The sequence below is a fragment of the Terrapene carolina genome, unplaced genomic scaffold, assembly GCF_002925995.2.
Source record: "Terrapene carolina triunguis isolate 2854851 unplaced genomic scaffold, T_m_triunguis-2.0 Scaffold231, whole genome shotgun sequence".
NCBI classification, from domain to species: domain Eukaryota; kingdom Metazoa; phylum Chordata; order Testudines; family Emydidae; genus Terrapene; species Terrapene triunguis.
The window spans coordinates 4,527,487-4,545,580 of NW_020664582.1; the positions used below are offsets into that span (position 1 = coordinate 4,527,487).

Consider the following 18,094-nt stretch of genomic DNA (forward strand, 5'->3'; position numbering starts at 1 on the left):
GCAATCTCTAACTGATTTAGGAGCCTAAATCTCTTTTTCAAAAGGGATGAAGGCACTTGGGGGGCAAAATCCCATTGACACAGATGGTAGTTAGATTCCTTAGTGCCTAAATCCCTTTTGAAAATGAGATTTAAGCTCCTAAATCAGATGTTGCAACACTGCGTGCAGCAACGCCTAAACACATTTAAAAACCTGGGCCTAAATGGCTCGTTCAGGGTCACACAGAGAGTGTGCAGTGGGGTCAGGACTGAACCCCCATCTCCTGAGTGTCAGTGCCGTGCCTGAACTGCAGACCTGTCTTTCTCTCTGACAGGAGAGGGACGTCCAGGGGAACTTGCTTAAACAAGGATTTCAGGATAAGGCCAAGGACTTTGAGCCCTTAAATGGAGGCCAGTGGGCACAATGGGATGGACTGAAACAATCTTGGACTCTGGTTGTGCTTGGCTAGATACTGAGTTTCAGTGTAAGTCCACTCCACTCTGCTCTCTCCCTGACCTACAGAAACAATCATCCCTAAGACACCAGTAGCCTTTTCTGGGGGATCCAGCTTGCCACTGTTTCCCCTTGCATAGGTGCCAACTTTCCCTGGCGCCGGTGGGTGCTCGCGCCCCCCACCCCTGGCCCCGCCCCGACTCCACCCTTTCCCCGCCCCATTCCAACCCCTTTCCCAAATCCCCGGCCCCACCTCCTCCCCTGAGCGTGCCGCATCCTCCCTTCTCCCCCCCTCCCTCCCAGCACTTGCCGCGCAAAACAGCTGTTTTGCGGCACAAGCGCTGGGAGCTAGGGCGAAAAAGCGGGCACGCAGTGCGCTCAGGGGAGGAGACGGAGGCGGAGGTGAGCTGGGGCTGGGGGACGGGGCAGGGAGCTGCCAGTGGGTGCAGAGCACCCACCAATTTTTCCACGAAATCGGCGTCTATGTCCCCTTGTCTCTCAGCTGCACTGCCTTCACTTTGCAACACTCTAAAGAAGGAAATTGCTCATTACCACAAGGTGCTGCTGCTTTCCCTTTGCAGGCTTATCAGCCGACGTGCTCTGGATTCCCTTGACGTGCATGGCTGGCCTCGCTATTAGACAAGGAGCTGCGGTGTAATAGCACTGTCTCCATCTCGTTGTCAAGGAACTGGCACTTTACTGTTGCTGTGACCATGACTACGGCTAGGTATTAGCCTGTAATAAAACAAAAAACTCCACATCCTGCATGTCTTTGGAGACCCTGATCTCATAGCTTTCCAGGAAATGACAAGGATTTGGCACTCAAGCTTCTTCTCAAAGAATTTGTAATAATTGCTCTGGGAGATTGTATTTAGTTTCTAGCAAATTACATTCCAGCTTATTCATTCCCAGCGACCTTGTATTCGGCGAAGTTCAAGTCTAATTTGTAGTGTTGGATGCGGCTGCCACTCAAGGCACAGGCTGTGTGTCTTCTGCAGGGACTGGGGAATTTACTGCATTGCAGAAAATTGGAGGGCCCTGCAAATGCCAGGATGAAGCAACCTGGGACATTACTCCAGAGTGATTGATTGTCATGCAAGAAGCAATACCAAGTGCAGTTAGGAATGATCACTGGGCAAATAGATTCCTTTTAAAGTCTCAACCTGAATTTCTAGGATCTAAACTTCCAAAACTCAGCCTGGCCTTTCTCTTCTCTCTAGCTACGTCTGCCTGTACTAGCTTAGTAGCCCTGAGCCACTACTGGTTGTAGCAAGAGGGGAAGCTGTAGTGTAGACAGAGCTCAAGGGTAAAGGCAATGATAGTGCCCAGAAAGATAATGGAGCAAATAATAAAGCAATCAATTTGCAAACATCTAGAAGATACTAAGGTGATAAGTAACAGTCAGCATGGATTTGTCAAGAACAAATCGTGTCAGACCAACCTGATAGATTTCTTTGGCAGGGTAACAAGGCTTGTGGATGGGGGGAAGCGGTAGGATGTGGTGTATCTTGACATTAGTAAAGCTTTTGATATTGTATCGCATGATCTTCTCATAAACAAAGTAAGGGAAACTTAGACGGAGCTACTATAAGGTGGGTGCATAACTGGTTGGAAAACCGTTCCCAGAGAGTAGTTATCAGTGGTTCACAGTCATGCTGGTAGGGCATAACGAGTGGGGTCCCGCAGGGATCAGTTCTGGGTCTGGTTCTGTTCAATATCTTCATCAATGATTTAGATAATGGCATAGAGAGTACCCTTATAAAGTTTGCGGATGATACCAAGCTGGGAGGGGTTGCAAGTGCCTTGGAGGATAGGATTATACTTCAAAATGATCTGGATCAACTGGAGAAATGGTCTGAAGTAAATAGGATGAAATTCAATAAGGACAAATGCAAAGTACTCCATTTAGGCAAGAACAATCAGTTGCACACATACAATATGGGAAATGGCTGCCTAGGAAGGAGTACTGCGGAAAGGGATCTGGGGGTTATAGTGGATCACAAGCTAAATATGAGTCAACAGCGTAACACTGTTGCAAAAATAGCGAACATCATTCTGGGATGTATTAGCACAGTGGTTCTCAAACTTTTGTACTGGTGACCCCTTTCACATACCAAGCCTCTGAGTGCGACACCCGTTATAAATGAAAAACACTTTTTAAAATATATTTAACACCATTATAAATGCTGGAGGCAAAGCGGGGTTTGGGGTGGAGGCTGACAGCTCGCGACCCCTCATGTAATAACCTCGTGACCCCCTGAGGAGTCCCGACCCCCAGTTTGAGAACCCCTGTATTGTAAGCAAGACATGAGAAGTAATTCTTCTGCTCTACTCTGCACTGATTAGGCCTCAGCTGGAGTATTGTGTCCAGTTCTGGGCGCCACATTTCAGGAAAGATGTGGACAAATTGGAGAAAGTCCAGAGAAGAGCAACAAAAATGATTAAAGGTCTAGAAAACGTGCCTTATGAGGGAAGATTGAAAAAACTGGGTTTGTTTAGTCTGGAAAAGAGACGACTGAGAGGGGACATAACAGTTTTCAAGTACATAAAAGATTGTTACAAGGAGGAGGGAGAAAAATTGTTCTTCTTAACCTCTGGGAATAGGACAAGAAGCAACAGGCTTAAACTGCAGCAAGGGCAGTTTAGGTTGGACATTAGGAAAAGCTTCCTAACTGTCAGAGTGGTGAAGCACTGGAATAAATTGCCTAGGGCGGTTGTGAATCTCCATCCTTGGGGATTTTTAAGAGCAGGTTAGACAAACACCTGTCAGGGATGGTCTAGATAATACTAGTCCTGCCCTGAATGCAGGGGACTGGACTAGATGACCTCTCCGGGTCCCTTCCAGTCCTATGATTCTCTGATAGTTAAAGCTCCAGAGCCCCGTCTCCACTATAACATCCACCCGTGCTGCCATCAGCAATGCATTGGTGGTGGATTCACAGCTGTCAATCGTGTCAGTGTAGAAGGGACTCTGAATGAAAGCTGGCATGCCGTAGTCCTACACTGCAGGCTGCTCCCAGCCCTCGTCTCATGCTGGTTATTTTGTAGTTGCAAAGGATGAGCACACTGTTCTCACTGCTAGAGAGCCCCGATCAACATTTAACTTGGTTGTGTTTTTAAAGGTAGAAACAAAAGCCTGTTCTGCCTGGCTGACTCATCTCTAGAGATGTCCGGCACTAAGTGGTGAACCCGCACTGTGTCTGTCGTGCCTGGTATCCCAAAGAACGCCAATCACTTTGCAGATTAGCAAATCCAACAGCATGAGGCAACGCTACCCAGGAGTTGAGCGCAAAGAATGGGACCTTGCCCAGCGGAAACTACAGAGGGGAATTTCATTGCTAGGAAGAATGCAATTCCCCCCGCCCCCCTGGGGAATTGGCCAGGATGCAGAGGTTAAGAATTCCTTGCCAAGAGCACCATGGGATCTTTAAATTCTAATTTCCCAGCACGCAGCAGTTAATATCAGATCTGTATGAAAGGGAGTGAGTTGTCACCTCAGATGTCAAAGCTTCTGGGGAGTTTGATGCTTTTTATCAGTGCCCATCTTCAACCAAGTCTCATCTGTTCTGTTACAGACTGTTGGAAACTCGGGATCTGCTAATGGGATCCATCAACAGGATAAATCCCACAAGCAGGAGGTAGGTTATACAATACTGAGCTATTTGAATAAAAAAATGTCCAGGCAGGACCTCTTCCGTGGGGTCTCCGCTGTGCCAGGGGCACGTCTCACACTGAGCTCATCCCCTGGAGCGTGGCTCTGACCAGGACGTTCCACAGCAAGAACAATGGGCTTTGCATCGCTCTCCTTCCCGAGTGCACTAGAACCAATTCCCTGGAGCAGCTGCACCCACAGCTGGGACTGGCCTGAAACTGAAAGTACAGATTTCAGCTGTTGCTGGAGGCTTTGAAAACCTCTGGGTCCTAGAGCTTCCAGTTTAAAAAAGAAAAGAAAAGAAAAACCATGCAAAGAAATTGGTAATGTGCACACTGTGATGCCTTGGGCTATTGACCTGGTGCAGCTAAGAAGTTCCATATGCATCTTCCATATTGGACAGTTCTCCCAGATCAGCACTCGTATGTCTCTCTTCCCATGTCAGCACAAGTTAGAACCTTCCTTAGTTCATCAGATCTCTGTGTATTTCACAGTATAGACCATTGTGGGGGAGGCTTACTTTTATGCTTTCTCCGGTTCTCAGAGCCTAGGGAGAAGGTCCGTGGTCTCAGAATTTTTTCTCCTCACCAGTAGCATGGGTCAGATTGATTAAGTACCTGGTACCTTGCAGCGGCATGGCCATTTCCCCATGCAGATTGTCCTTGTCTGCAGAAAAATGACCATCCTCCCCTCTTCGGATGCCTTCTTCTGAAGCATTAGGGATGGCCAGGGCTGGAGATGGGACATTGGACAGGAAGGGACAGAGCTCTGAGATGGCACCGAGCGTTTTCTCTCTCAGATGCTTGACTGGCTGGTTCTTGCTCACACGCTCAGGGTCTAGGCATTCGTGATGTGGTGGGGGTCTGGAAGGAATTTCCCCCCAGGTCAGATTGGCAGTGACCTTGGGGGGGAGGTCAGTTTCGCCATCCTCTGCGGTGTGTGGGTGCAGGTCACTTGCCAGGGTCATCTGGGTTTTTCTTGCTTAAGCATTTCCCTGTCTTTGCAGTGGCCTTGTGCCTTGGTGCACCTTGGTCCACACTGTTCTCTGCCGGTAACACATAATGGTCAAGTCTCCTGTGGGCTGTAATACTTTGGTCTAATTTCAATTGTTGGGTTTAGTGTGCGGGTGCTGGGTGGTGTTGGTGGCCTGTGATGGTGGACAGGAGGTTAGACTAGATGATCTGGGGGTCCTTTAATTGAAGTTTGCTGGCTTCCTTGGATAAATAGCCAGCGAGTCTGGTAACCTCGATCTACCTTGATCACATATTCATTGACAAGGCCTCTGTTTTCCTAACACAGTCTCATTTCTTCCAGGAGAAGCACTGATAGAGAAGAAGAGCTGGAGAGGACCATTTCATGCCAGTATCTCCTTCTGCGCCCCAACAGGAAAAGGATGCACCTCCTAAAGACTAGCAACAGTATTTTCACTTTAAAAGCAGGACTGTTTATAATGTACTAACTGACCTAAGTAGGACAATCCCTTGGTTCGTATTTTCTAAGACGAGCATCATTCCAGAAGGAGCGGTATGGCAACCTACCTGTGTAAAGAGCCTTTTGTTTTGCTTTCTTATCCGTATCGGTTTTGACTGTGAAATTTGTATCGGCTGAGTGAACAATCTCCATTCATCCTACCTGAACAATGTGGTCTGGTTGAGAGCTGATGGCTGAAACGTCATCAGTGATTCCTAGAACCCTAGAGGAAATGCAAAGGGGTTTGCTTGGGGCATTAGAAAATTCCTAAGTGTGCTCCCAAAGGCTGCACTCTCCACGCCAGGTAATCCCTGACCCTCTCCCCCACCCACCCACTCACATAGTATGAAGAACTACAGAAATGAGTCAAACCTGCTAGGCTGACTGTGCTCAAGCCAGTAAGCATGGATTGTAGAAGAAGAGCTGCTGGGACAGTCCTCCCCCTTCCCTGCATAGAAGACCTCTCAGCTGTAGCCCTCGGAGACTCCACTTAGTACTGTATGATAGCACAGGTGGAACCTCATCTGATTTCAGGTGATATAATTTATTTCAGCTGTTTGTGAGTCAGTGTTTACTCTGAGTTGATGAAGGGGAGGGAGCCTCTGGTGGGGGTGAGTACAGGTCTCCTTAGCCTCTCTCCTCCGAGAGGTCTCTTAGCAGGACCGGCTGTGCCGGGGCCCAGAGCCAGGGCCCATGGGGGTGTTGTGGCATGTGGTGGCACTGTAGGCCCGTACACAGCAAAGCTTTGGAGGCAGCTGGCTAGAACCTTTGTATGCCTGTTTGTGAGGGTCTGGGCAGAAAACCCACACACAGGATGTAGTCGCATCGGACAGAGGCTGCTAGGCTCTGATTCCCTCTCCACTGCTATCCACAGAACGGTAATCACTAGCTGGAAGAGTTGGGCCAGCCTAGCATTAGGCTGCTTTGGGGTTGCCCCTACCATTCTCAGTACAATATCCAACGGGAGAGGGTAACATGTTGCTGGGAGCACTCGTGCAAGAGTGCCGTATACCAGGGACTGAGGAGGATAGTGAAACAAAGGCCGTCTAGAGCAGACGAGCTCCAGCTGTAACCAGAGCAGATTTCTGTTCTTTCCTCTATTTGCTGGGCACCTCAGACTCCCCCTACTTGCTGTAAGTGGGAGTTTGGGGTGCAGGTTTGGGCTCCAAAATGACACTGAAGGTCACATTTGTAAAGCAGGAGCTCCATGCCATGTGCACAGAAATCCAGGCACAACTGAGCACCCAGATTTGCACAAAGAACTGTTGCCGTTGTGGGTGCGGAGAGCCAGTTGGCCACCTCTGTAGCCATCTGCAATAACTGTCCATGCAGGAGGAGGAACCCCACTGCCTGTGTGCATTTGCATATGGACCGGTCCCTATGCCAAGGGCTATATTCTAGTCTCAGTCTTTGCACTAAACTCCCATTGGGCTGAATGGGATGATACTTGGGTGGAGTGAGGGTGGAATATGGTCCTAAGTGTCTGAGACAAACCCCTGGCTCTGAAAAGGAGCATTCGCCTTTCGATACCCTGGGACCAGAGGGATGGGGCAGCTTCCCAAGGGGGGATCAGTACCTGGAATGTGGGGCAGGGCTTAGATTGACATATTGCAGCACCAGAGAAACGACTAAAATTTAATGGCAATCCCCTGGTTCTGGGGGAGAAGCGGCTCGTCATGGAAACAAACGACTGTTCTTGATGCTGTTTGATCCTTCCCCCCGCCCTCCTCCAAGGGAATTAATTGCAGAATCCCTTTTGGGAGGTACACAAATCAAATTGTTTCCTATTTCTCTGGAAATGCAGCATTTTGGCTATATTTACTATAACGCGGCCAAACGACGTTAGGGTGTGAACAGCTCCGTCTCTTCTCTGGGCGGCCCTGTGCCTCTCTGAAATGCCTAGATCAAGTCCACCTCTCTGCTCCGCTCTCCAGCTCTCTGCTGCACATCCTGGGCTAGAACTCCCGTGGACGTGGACAAGAGCTCCCAGCGTGGCAGGACACGGCATAGGTGTTGACTTCCTGTGAAGCAGAACCGTTGCACATGAGCTGGGAATCTGGCCCTTCGTTTTCCTGTCTGATTTTTCTTCAGCCACTTTTGGCTACTCTGAAATTCTCCAGCCGCACAGAGTCTGGGGCAGCCCGAGGCAAACTGGGAAAGAGCTTTGCCCCACCCCTCCAAGTCTCCTGCACTCGGGAAGCCACTAGACCGCTTGCCGGGCGGTGAAATAGAGCTAGGCCCTTTTCACCTGGTGGGAATGGTGGAGACCGGATCTGTTTCAATGGTTGAGATAAGGAGGTGGGTTCAGGAAAGTGAGGCATGTTAGGAGAAGAAGCCTAAATTTGGCTAATGAGTTCAGAGGGTTAACGGGAGTTCAGGTGGGACAGGTCCTGCGGTGTGGAACCAGCCCCCTCTACCTGCATAGAAGAATAAAGCACTAATCATTGCCTCAGGCTTGGATTTTCAAAGAGCCTAAGGAGCCAAAAGCCCATTGCTAGACAATGGGACTTGTCACCTGATTCCCCTAGTCTCCTTTGAAAATCCCAGCACAAGTGTGTAAAATGTAATAACCAAGCAAAACTCATGAGCAGCAGGAGGTGCCGTTTTGATCATTTGGGGGGTGGTATTTTCAAAAGTGTCCAGCATTGGCTGCCTGACTCTGCTCCTGCTGAAATTAATGGTCAAATGCCCACTGACATCAATGGGAGCATTCGGGGCAATGCCACGGGCTTTGGAAAACGCCTCCCAGGGCTTAGGGAAGGCAGCACCCATGTGAGTTCACAGGAGTTCCTGGGACTTACCAAGTGGGAAGGGGGGGTTCGATTTTGTAATCAATCTATATTTATTTTCTGTCTAGTTTGCAAGTGACAAGCCCCCGTTATCTAAAGAGGATTAAATGGCAACTTTCTGCGTCGCTTTGCAACCCTCCTGCTTCCCCGGGTTCAAACAGGAGCTGCCCGCTGGGTGGTGTGCTCTATGGGCTGGGCTGAATGGGGCAAAGCTCTGAAGCGAGTGGCACTGCCCTGAAACCAGAGGAGAATTTGACCTATCAAGATGTATCAGGCCAGTGTACCTGAGCCCATTCGGTGACCGGGAGAAGGTAGAAGAGAGCCTGCTTTGTAAGCTGGCTTTGACTGTCTTCTCAGGATCTAATGCTCTCTAGGATATAACTGAGGGGAGAGTAGCCTTCCAGGGATAGGCCTGGATGGCCTTACCACAGCAATGGGCCGCACTGAATCACACGCTGTCCCGCAGGCTCTGAGTTTGCCCTTTTGGAAAGAGATCTCTGCACAGAGAGCACCAGCGTGGGGCGAACCCGTTCTGGGACACACCAGTGCAGCCCCAGGCTCTGCCCCTGTGCACCCAGCCATGTAGGCTCAGCGCCCCATTTCCAGCTCGCCCTGCGGGCGGGAGAGTTACAACCGAAACAGATGCCCCTGCTCAGGAGAGCCCAGCCAGGAGCTGCATGGCTCAGGAATGCAGATCACACAGGGTGCATGTCCTCCCTGTGCGGCGGGGCCAGCACGAGGCCTGTCTTCCACTGAAGTCCTGCAGAAGTGAAACAGGCACCAGAGACAGCGGGGAGGGATTTCCCGAGTGCACACAGCTCATGCTGGCCCTCTGCTCAGGTGCCAGCTGCACCCGTAGATTTTAGGAGACCAAATTAGAACGAAACACAGAAAGTGACAAGTCAGAGGGTCCCCTTCCACCACATTTATTTATAAGCTTCACGCGACTTTTGCCCAGTACAGTGGTACATAAAGTACTCTGCAACATTCTGTGTAACTGGCATCTTCAGTATTTTTTTTTTTGCGGGGGAAGTGTGTGTGGGCGCGGGGGTCATCAAAGGGAAGTTATGCAGCCAACTCCCATTGGCAGTCAGTAGGAGTTGGGTGCCTAGCTCCCATTTGAAAATCTCTCCAGCGTTAATCCCAGTGATCTTGTTCAGAGCTTCAAATCTGAAGTAAGATAGGGGGCTGCTTTCTCCTCCGTGACCCCCCCGGTTGTCTCCATTGCATGTTCCATGCTGATGTCACACCCAGGGCTGTGTGCAGAATATGCCTCAGGGATCAACAACTGCAGTGTGGGTGAGAAGGGAGAATTTTTCCTCTCCAGTCAAGGGGTCTTGCGTGAGAGCTAGTGACCTGGAAAAGCAGTGCTGAGCTGTCTGCTCCACCCATGCGCCCTTCCCATTCGAAGAGCAATTAAGGGCCTGCACAGTAGTTGAATCCGTAGGAATTATGAGTCCACGCTGTTGAAAATTGGACTTTCTATCCATTGTATTAGTTCAGTGGCTGGAAGAGTTTTTTGTTTTGTTTTCCCACTGAAGGCTGAGAAATCATCTGAAGAATAAAGTCTCCATGCCAGCCGGACAGGCTCTTGAAGATCCAGATTAGCAACCTTTTCCTCTCATCCTAGCTAAAGAGAAATCGTACAAGCATTTGGATGGCAGTACTGGCTTTATCCTTTTCAGAGTTCAGAAAAGTGACGTGGACACACAGTCCCATGCTAACACCCGTACCCAGTCATGGGTCCGAAATTTATAGTCAAGACATACCAGCTACTGCCCCATCCCCTCCTCTGGTCAGTTCCTTTGACTTTCAGTGGATATGCATGATGGTTTCATGAAAACAAACAAAAAGATGCAAATGAAACCTTCACAAGATTCCAATACCCCGTTGTGACAGCAGCTTTTAGCAGTTCACCACTATCTTGTAGGGAATTATTAATCCACTAAAATCTATAGGCCTCCATGTAAGTTACCAGAATAAAGGCGATAGTAGATGTATAAATGGATGATAACATTTTACCCGTACAGTATGTATTACAATTTTGTAGCTTAGTCATTTTTTTGGCTATCGAATTTTGTGAGTAAGATAAAAAATGGTTTGACTGCTAATGTTTGTTTTATTTGATTCTTTTCCCTCCCCTTCCTATGTACAAACGCTGTACAAATCTGAGTCCATTGAGTGTAACTACAACCGATGTGTATTAATGTACCACAGACCCCAATAGTGGCTTGCTAAAGTGTGGTGAGCTCATACTAAAACAATAAAACTTGTGGCTGAAGTCAGGCACGCCCGCCTCTTCCATCCCAGAGCGCGCAGGCCCGGGTGGTGCACGCTCGCTGGCGAACTGGCGGTCGGAATGTGAAAAGGATTCTTCCCGACTGAACAGACAAACGTCGGGGAAGGGATCACGCACAGGGAACGGGGGGCTTTGCGATCACAGGGCACCTCGGACCGAATTCAGGCCTGGCGTGAGTGATCTGTGTATCCTTCTATGGGGCTGGATATTGCTAGACTCTATCGGATGGGCTGCGTGCCCCCGCTTCTGCTCCCATTGACATCAATAGCAAAGCTCCCCCTGGCTTCAATGGGAGCAGAAGTGAGTCCTGGGTCAGACTGACAGACATACTGCAAGAAGGCCAGACTTCAGCTTGGGCATTGCCGGAGCTGGATTGCCCTGGCACATGCCGTCAAGAAGAGGCGTGATCTGGTGATCTCAGTCCAGTTTCCGGTGTTGCTGGCCCCAGCCACTAGCTGGCAGTCTCAGCCGCGAAGCTGAAGGCTGAACTCTCCTCTGCCCCTTAGCGGTCGGGGTTCGAACGCAGCGTGTGTGGGGGGGGTGCGTGTGCAGCTGCTGCCCTGCTCTGTGCACAGAGGCCTTTGGTTACCAGAGCTGTCAATTCAGCACCTTGCCCAAGCACTCAATTCACTTTCAATTCTTCAGGGGTCTTAAAATATGCATGAGGAGGGCGGGGAATGAATTGCAACCACCACCTGTCAGCAATCTGGCATCGCTTCTTCTGAAAATCGGCCTGAATGGGTGTCAAGGAGCTGATTGACACCGGTTCTTTGTGGATGCTAATGTTCACGTTAATATATGTTTGATCAAATGCCCGTCTGGGAGCGAAGTGTAGGAATAAATGCATTGCGATTGCTACGGAGCAGGAGCTGTAATTCAGTCGAGGATGCAAATGTAAAGTTACATCGAAAGGAACATGGGAAGGCACCTCAGATGGAAAAACTAGGACAAAAATGCTCAGCTCTTTGTTGGAAATGCCAGAAAAGACTGGGTGGATTTGGAGGAGCAGAGAGACCTCATTTTCGGGGGGACAAAGTGTCAAGAGGATTGTTGCCGTTTTCCAGGCAATGGTACCCGATTTGCTCACTTTACCTCTGTGCTTAGCCCAGCTCCTCCAAGGGCGTTAGGTGCCTACATACCTTTGAGGATCTGGGCCGGAGTGACTTTGCTGCGGGGTAGGGAGTAAAGTCCTAGTTAATAATCAGTTTAACGGGCTGCAAAGATTGTTATTTTAGGTCACTGAAGCTCTTCTTTATATTCCTGTAGCACCTAGCGGCCCCAAGCAAGACTGGGATCCCATTGTGCTAGGAGCTGCATGCACACCTAGACGAGGCAGACAAAGGTGAGAGAGGAAACAGGTACACAGAGACAATGTGACTCGGCAGAGCTGGGAGTGGAACCCAGGTACCCTGAGTTCACATCTAACGTCCCGCCCACTGGGCCACAAGCCCAGCTCACATGGCCAGCTGTGAAAGGGGGACACGTGCTAAAGAACAGGGGGAGGCGCCTAGCCGCATTGCTCCCCCGGGTCTGCACTTCTGAACGGGGCCCAGGCATCACCCACAGCGCAGACTCCCCAAAGAGGGTCTGCAGGAGCCATTTCCCCAGTGCAGGGCGGGGAAGGCCCACTGCATCTTTGGAAAAGGCCAAATCAACAGGCCTCGGCGCAATACGTCAGGGCGCTGCCTCCGCACGGGCAGCGACTCCCCCTGAGGGGTTTGGTGCTAACAGTCCTCCCGAGCCTCTACAATTGGCTGCCCAGCCCCAGTGTTGCAGCACTCCCACCCATCACCCCATTGTGGTCAGTTGGCCAAAGCACACAGCTAACGCTTTCAGGATTTGGCCCTAACGGGAAGGAAGAGGGGCTTGCACAGCTTGTGGGTTGGTGAGAGTGCTGCCAGCTTGTCAGGTGCGTGCGTTGGCTCGGTGGTGCGGTGCTGCTCCCTGGGCGGGCACCTTACTGCAAAAACCTCCAGCTTGTTCTCTTGCGTGACTGCGGAAGGATGATTGGGCTGAGAGACCTGAGCGCCAGTGGGACTTCCCCAGCCCACCGGCTTCAATTAACCCGTCTGCTGGAACCCCGGGCCGGGCTGGAACAGCTCCCAGAGGATCAGGCCAGCGTTTGCAGAAGGGCTCAGGACGCTGAGCACAGTGGAGCATTGCAATGGAGCTGCCGGAGTCCGAGCTCTTCTAATATCTGGCCCAGTCTGGGCAAAGTCACCCACTGGACCTAGAAGCTGGGACTGGTTGATGGGAGGGATCACTCAAAATCGCCCTGTTCTGTTCATTCCCTCTGAAGCATCTGGCACTGGCCGCTGGTGGGAGACAGGCTCCTGAGCTAGATGGACCATTGGTCTGACCCAGTCTGGCCGTTCTTCTGACCGATCTATAGTGTGTCTGAGCGTTCAGTGCAACTGGCTGCTCCGGGGCCTGAGGATGCCCAGAATGAGGAAGGTTTTCACGCCTGTGTTGGTGTCAGTGGTGGGTTCAGTTTATCTCGCCTCCAGGCTGGAGTGCAGGCTCTCCCACTGGCCTCAGCGCTGCCCTGGCTCTGCCGCCCATGGGATGTCCGGGAGGGGGTCAGGGAAATGGAGATTAGAGGATGGCGGCTGTGGTGCAGCCTCTCTGTGCGGCGTGCGTTGGAGCGCTGGTTCAGTAGGTGCTGTGGGCCGGGCCGCTCACCCACATCAGCACCGAGTGAAGTCAGCCAGGCCTCCCCGGCCACCCACAGCAGAAACAGAGGATCAGCCGTGGCAGGAGGGAAGACTGAGCCCTGCCTTCAGGAGCCTGTTGCTGCCAGCGCCGAAGTAAACCTGACCGAGGGGGATTTCAGCTCCAGTTCTCTCGCAGGAGCGGACACAGCAATCGACTGACGACATTTCCAGCACTCCCATTCCCGGAGCAGGGGAGCACCTCCCGAGCCTCACCATACCGAGGAATCATATCCTGCAGGGAAACTGAGGCATACGTGGACGTAGGGGGCAAAGAATTGCACCTGGGTTTTCCAAGTCCGAGGCTCGAGCCCTGAGCACTGGACCAGCCTTCCTCCCTCAAACGGCACTTTGGTGCTGCCGGCCAGCTTCCCCCTGTGCCCCTGTTCTAATAATGGGCTGAAGGCCTCTGCCGTGAGCCCCACGGGCACTGCCCTGGGCTCGGGGCTGTGTACGTCACGACGGCGCTCGCGGGAATGCCGAGGGAGGGGAAACGCCTGTGAGCTGTGACCGTCTCTTACGCTCGCTGTGAAGAACGAGCCGTCAGCAAAGAACGCCCAGGAGAAAATCTGTTGCGTTCAAGCATCAGCAACCCCCTCCCCATCTAACCACAGGCTCGTCGGAGAACCAGGCATCCAGTTGTGACTGAACCTCCTCTGTGCAGCCTAATGCGCCGTTTAGAAACTTCGGCTTGCCAATGCTCTGCAGAGCCACTGGGGGGCGCTGTGGCCCTTCATAAAATAGAGCCCTTGTTTCTAAGGGATAACAGGGCAGCCCCATATGTGTCTTTCAGAGAGTAAAATCTCCGCCCATGCCACTGTATCCTTAGAAGGAAGCTGATTACGTCGTTACTAGCAGAACCTGTCCATACACTTTAGTCTGGAAAGACTTGCTCTTCCGTTATATTAATCTGGGAAGGATCCTGGAGCAGGAAAACTTCTCTTCGTAAAAGAAGCTACAGCATGAGAAGCACGGGGGTAACTGCCACCTCGTTACCCTGTCTCTCTGCCTCTGCCCCACGTTGGAACAACGGCTGGGGGCACCATGGGTGCTCGCCCTCCAGGCCCCATTCAGCCCCTGGCTTCCCTGCTGGGGCTGCTGACATGGTGGGGTAGGGTTCACTGGAGAATACTGATGGAGGTTCTCCCTCGTGTGGACAGCTGTCCCCTACGTAGATGTGACATCACCAATTAATTTCCCTTTTCCCGCATCAAACAACCATCAGTGCTCCCCAGAGCAGGGCAGGGCCATTATGTCACCTCCCCAACGTCTCTGGATAGCTAGGTGTGAACAGGTTTGGCAGCTGTACAGCCAGACTTCAGGGGACAGGACTACAGGAGGGCAGAATAGCGAAGGACAAGAATCACTAACTCCCTGCTCCAGGGAAGGTGACTTAAAATCTCATCCTTTATTTCACTCCACGTTGCAGTTCATCAAGTGCATATTTACCATCCAGGGCCCGTGCACGTGGCAGTCCTTACGCATAATACTGCAACACAAGCCCTTGTTTGCAGACATGCATTTCAGTGCTGTTCATCGAACAGGGACAATTAATAAAACACGAGGCTTAAAGATGCCTAAATCACAGTGAGGGAGTTGATAAGCTCTTCAACCAAAACTATTTCATTTCATTTCCATCCTAGCATCAAGCCAAGCAGCTCGAGCCGTCCACCTGTTAGGATGAGTACGGCATTAGGGACGCCCAGTTTAACGCTGCAGGGCCCAAGTGCACATCAACAATGGCGCTTTCCCATGGCTAAAGAGGCTGCAGGATCAGATACTGCAGTGCTGGGCAGCAATATAAAACCCTACGGCAGGCAACAGCATTGGGTAGATGTACATGGGATGGCTCTTTGCTAGAGAACCATCCTACTGCAGTGCCTATAACCATTCCCAAACCACCTCTGCTTGGGCACGAGACTGAGGCGGAAGGGCTAGGATGCAGGGCCGGGCGGGACCAGGGCACGTTTCATAATCAGTGTGCCAATGCTCCGTAAAAGGGCACCTTTTAAAATCGTCCCAGTGCAAAGATACGTTCCTGCCCCTGGTTTAGCAGCCTTTGCAGGATCGGGCCCCTCTGCAGCCATGCCCCCCCCCACCCCGGATCAATCATGCTGCGGAAGGTCAATGGGCCCTCGGATTCTGCTTGGGAATGAGTTTAGCACCCTGCTAGGATCAGGCTGTAAAGCGGCTGGATCAGGAGCCCAGTTTGTTGTTGAATAGCAGATACGGCTGCTATGGGGGTAGAGAGAGAGCCATATCCTGCGCCTTCGCAGGGGCATGGACTCCATAAGCCACTAGGGCTTTTCCAACACTCCTCTGCATGGTACCATGAACAAGGAGAGCGTCTAGCCGATAGTCGGATGAAAACAAGACGTCTAATCTGTCCCAGCCCTCACTGGCAGTCCCCCTGGGTCGGCGGCGCCGTGCAAAGGCCAGCTCTGGGATTCGCAGGTCCGTGGATTCCCATTGTCGCTGTCGCAGGGTGAAATGGCACAGGCCCTGCTCAGCTGCCACCCACCAGGACCAAACCACCCCAGACTGACCTCTGTAGTGAGACATTGTTCAGCCCAGGGAGTTGTACAGGAGAGTGTAGGTAAGAGCTGCACTATTGTTACATTAAATAAGGAGCATTAGACCAGAGAGCCGCTAGAGTCCATGCGCTTTTTATGTAACCCCTTTGGGGTTTAGAGAGCACAGCCACTTTAAATCTTTTTTCTGAGTGGGGGGCAGTGCTGATTGTTACAGAAGCAGGACGTGCTGGCAGGAGTGGGGGAAGACAGAGAGAGCGGGGGAGCGACAGGGTGTGTGGCTGGAGCTGCAGACAGAAGGGCTGCAGCAAGCAGGCCCTCACAGAGCGAAGCAGCGAGAACCTGCCCAAAGCCTGGGAGGGACAGAGCAGCTGCCAGGAGGGGCCCTGTGCCAGGGAGGAATCGCCTGAGCAGGACAAACCGGAGCAGAACCCAGTATCACTGCTGCCCAGAGCTGCATGGGGCTGGGAGTCCTGGCGCTTGTGACCTTGCATTGGGAATAAGGAGGAAGGCTGCTAGCCAGTTAAGTGGGGAGGTGGTCGCTCGGTGGGGCTTTGCAGAGAGCGGCAGAAGAGGGCTCCGGAGGGGTTTGTTGGGGAACGTTCACTGGTGCTGAAGATGACCGGGAGCACCCAAGCCTCCCCACTGGACTGGAACTCTGCCCGGGACTCCTGAACTCTGTGTGCAGGCACGTTGCTCGGTGTCTGCCCTGTCAGACTACGGTACCCTGGGCCTTGTGTTGAATGCAACCCTGTTCTACTGCTCCCCCTAGATTCCCCTCTCATCCCTCTGTGAATGAGAGAGAGAGAGAGTGTGTGTGTGTGTGTGGTCGTTCGTTCGTTCTGAGGGGTTTGGAACAGGTGCCCCTGGAGTGGAAGGGACTTTCACTGCTGCATTCCTGCGCACACACCTTTTCTTGGCCAGAGCTGCCTGCTGAGCAGACTCCATCTTGGCCATGAAGGCACTAAAGTTACAGTTAAAATACATAGCTTGAAGCACATGAATTTTACAGCAAAAATACTATGAATAAAGAGGCAGAGTGATCTAGTGGAGTGAGCACAGGACCAGTCACCATGAATTCCCGAGTTCTAATCCCAGCTCTGCTGCTAACTCACTGGGTGGCATTTAGGAGTTTGAATCCCATTGACTGCCAAGGGGACTTTGGCTCTTAAGTCCTGAAATCCCCTTTGGAAAAATGAGATTTAGGCTCCTAAATCAGGTGTTGCAACACTGAGTGCAGCAACCCCTAAACACAGATCCAGGCCTTACCCCCTCTTTAAAATGGGGATAATGAGCCTGCACTGGGTTTGTTCTCCTTCCCTAGCAGTGTTGCAGATGGGTGGCACTAGAGAGAGGATAAAAAGGCAGTTGCGATAAGTTGCTGCTATGCCAATCGTTGGCGCTATAGCTGCCTTACGGCTTGGTGGGCGTAAAGACATAGTCTTACCGTCTTGGTTCTTCTATCTGTGATGATGCATCAGAACTTGTCTGCTGTGCCTGGGCATTATTATTGCGATTTATTATTTGTGTTGTGGTAGCTTCTAGGAGCCGCAACATGGCCCAGGCCCCCGTTGCGCTAGGCGCTGTACAAATACAGAACAAAGAGATGGTGCCTGCCCCAAACAGCTTCCACTCTACATAAATTGCGAGGGTAGCTCATGTTTCTGCAGCGGTTTGGGGGTAAGGGGCAAGTATTATTATTATTAAAATAGTTTAAAGGGACACCCAGAACAAAAAGGGATGATTTGATGCATCTAAACGCAATGGGCTTAATTCTGATCTCACCCACGTTTGTTTCCCTCAGTGTAACTCTACTGACTGGTGAAGTTACTCCTGATTTATACTGGGGTATGTGGGATCAGAATGAGGCCCAGTGTTTTCAATGAGATTAAACTGGTCAAGTCCCATTCCAGATCCATTAATGGGGGTTCGCAGCTGCTGTCCATTCTAACCTGAACTGCCCAGCACCTGCTAGCTGAGAAGCAGCTCCTGTAAAAGGTCAGTGCCCCATAGCTGACAGGGTGAAGTCCTGTTCTGGATGTGAGCTCTGTCTGCGTGGAGGCATCGGCATTCCTCTGAGCCGTCAGGCTGGCTTAGCCAAAGTGCAAAGGGGCTGCCCTGCCTTCTCTTTCCAGGATACCCCTTGGTGACCAAGAGCTGGCTGGCTTGTGACATGGCAGCGACTCGGACACTGTCGAACGCACACCAAG

General features: G+C 51.4%; 1 long non-coding RNA gene across 1 annotated transcript; it reads left to right on the plus strand.

Annotated features, from left to right (window-relative positions):
• Positions 1–4,000: 4,000 nt before the first annotated feature.
• On the plus strand, positions 4,001–10,624 carry LOC115271274. Its single transcript, XR_003899877.1, has 2 exons — positions 4,001–4,070; positions 5,399–10,624. It is a non-coding gene; the product is annotated as an uncharacterized LOC115271274 (long non-coding RNA).
• Positions 10,625–18,094: the final 7,470 nt, after the last annotated feature.